Source organism: Zingiber officinale, chromosome 3B (assembly GCF_018446385.1).
Source record: "Zingiber officinale cultivar Zhangliang chromosome 3B, Zo_v1.1, whole genome shotgun sequence".
In the NCBI taxonomy this organism is placed as follows: domain Eukaryota; kingdom Viridiplantae; phylum Streptophyta; class Magnoliopsida; order Zingiberales; family Zingiberaceae; genus Zingiber; species Zingiber officinale.
The window spans coordinates 68679546-68682431 of NC_055991.1; positions in this window are offsets into that span (position 1 = coordinate 68679546).

Genomic DNA, 2886 nt, shown 5'->3' on the forward strand with positions numbered 1-2886 from the left:
TGCATTACTTGTAATTCATCTTTGTATACTTTCGAACTTATAGTTGTTGCCCACCGAAAGTGATCAAGGATCGCGGGCCTTCGAGTAGGAGTCGCCTTAGGCTCCGAACGAAGTAACTCCTTCGTGTCTGTGCCTCTTTTAATTTCCGCTGCATTAACTCTTACGTTTTACGATTCCGATAATCGAACGATTTTAGCCACGAGTGCTATTCACCCCCCCCCCCCTCTAGCACGGTCTCGATCCAACAAAAACAAGATAGACATGTAGAAGTAACAAAAAAAAAATGCAGAATTTAAATTGCAGGAAAAAAATGCATAATGAAAACAAGAAAGAAAATGCAAAAAGAAAAAGAAAAATGTATGGAGTAACTCATATGCTAATCAACTAATGTTAATCTAAAACAGTCCCCGGCAACGGCGCCAAAATCTTGTTCGCTCTCCGCAAGTGTACGGAAATGTCGCAAGTAATATAAAAGATTATCGTATCCACAGGGACTGTTGATTAAGCATTAGTTAACTTCGCACGGCGAATTATCTAGACAATCGAAAAGTGGTTTACAAATGTTAGGATAAGAAATAGAAGAGAAAAGAAAGAGAGTAAGAAGGGAGAGAATGAGCGTAGTGAATGGAGGGGACTAGATACTAGGATTTTGGTTTCTTTGTGATGTTATTCAATGTAAATGGATCATCAATTCTTATCCCTCAATTGCCAAACACTTGTAGAAAGTTGCCGGTTCTCTCTTGCAATAGATAACCGGCTAAGGACTGAGAAATGTATCTAGATATGATCAATTAGACATGAACCTACGTTGTCCTTACACAGAAGCGCACCTATTACTATGCCTTCCTCGGATATCAACATAGAAGCCCACAACTTATTAATCTATCAAGATACAAGAAACTAATCACAAGATCCATCCTACTCTCTTGAATATTCCTATTTCCTCTTCAAGATTATCTCTCAAACGTCCTTACACGGGCTTGCACCTGTCACGTGGATCCCTCGGATGATCGAGTGAGAGTTTATCTTTACAAAGTCCACAAGAAATCCAAACATTCAATCAAGCATGGTCATTAAGCCAAATCACCATATTCCACACAAGATCAAATAGGTACAAATAAGGCAATATCATGGAAACAAGAAAATGACAAATCCACAAAGGTTTGCATACAATCACATTACATCAAACAAGAACAATGCATCAACAAGTCATTGAATAGAATCATGGTGTCTTCATAGTTTTACATCATTCATCTCATCACAAATACTTCCTACATCCTAGATCTAGAGATCTACTCCATTGCAAGATAATTACAATCAAGAAACAAGAAATAAAGCTATCTACAACTCAAAACATAAGGAGAAGAGAAGGGAAAGCTTATCCATGTAGCACCGGTCTTCTTGGATGCAATCTTTGCTCCGGAGGTGAACGGATCGGCGAAGGATCGAAGATCTAGGGTTCCCCCAAGGCGGAGAACCCTTCCCCAAACAATGGGGAAGAGCCCCAAGCCAAAGACCAGCCTAAGATATGAGAAAAGGGGAAGAAAACCCCTTTTATAGGCTTGGCACGGGTGCCACACGGCCCCGTGGCACGGCCGTGTGAGGCTCACACAGCCTGCACCACTTCCTTCTCTGCCAACCTCACACGGCCGTGTGCGGAACACGGTCATGTGAGGTTCTGCTTCTGTTTCCTTTGCACGGCCGTGTAGATTTACACGGCCATGTAAGGTTTCAGCACTGGATGCCATACATGGCCGTGTGCAGCTCACACCCCCTTGCATGGCCCTTGCACACCCTTTGTCTTAGCTTTGAATAGTTATGTTTCATTGCAACATCTTTTAGGCCATCAAGATGGGGTTTTCTCCCGTTGAAGTCTTCATCAAAGTTGTAGATCTTGAAGTTATCTACAAGTTGGAATAAAGAACCACCCAAATCTCCAAACGAGCACAAAGTTATGGCCATTTTAGTTTCAGTCTGCAGTGTAGAAAACCTCACACGACCTTCACACGGCCTTCACACGGCCGTGTGAGGTTCACACGGCCCCAACATGACCCCTACACGGCCTTAACACGCCCATGTGAGTTCTACACGGCCAGAACATGAAGAAAACATAGTTTTGCATGCCCATGTCACTCTGGAAGCTCTAGACATCATTTAAACTCTGTTTTTACTCCAAATCACGTCCTGTCAATCAAAATAAGCAAAGAGTAGATCTCCGAACAGAATATAATGAAAGTATGACATTCTAATGAAATAGGGTGCAATAAACATAGATTATGTCAATGAAATACAAGTAGATGTGCGTCAATAAAAGAGTATATAATCTACGCACATCACTGCAAAACAAGGTTAGTCCGAGGCAAAACTATATCCTGTAACACAGATTGTTAGCACAATTTATAAAGTATTGATTAACAGAAAAAGTATGACTTAGATTCCGTCTTTCCGAGACCGGAATCTAGTCACGATCTCGACTTAGATATCCGAAATGGATCTAAGCCGGATCGACGCCTAATGTTCCCTTCCCGGCAACGTGTCCTCGCAATCACTCCCCTCCAGTGACTTACTTTACTTACCTGTCAGATGTCCGGTCAGCCCTTTGACCCGTCTGGACTTCTCGCCAGCTATCCGGTCATCCCGTCGACCTAGCTAGACTTCTTGCCAAGCGTCCGGTCAGCCCGTCGACCTGCTTGGGCTTCTCGCCAGCTATCCGGTCAGCCTGTCAACCTAGCTGGACTTCGTGCCAGACATCCGGTCAGCCCGTCGACTTGTCTGGACTTCTCCTGCACACTCGATCAAAGTGTCAGACAACAACAAAACTAACTTAACCTATTTATCATTCATCAAAACCTAGGTTAGACCGTTAGTGCTACCCGCACCAACAAT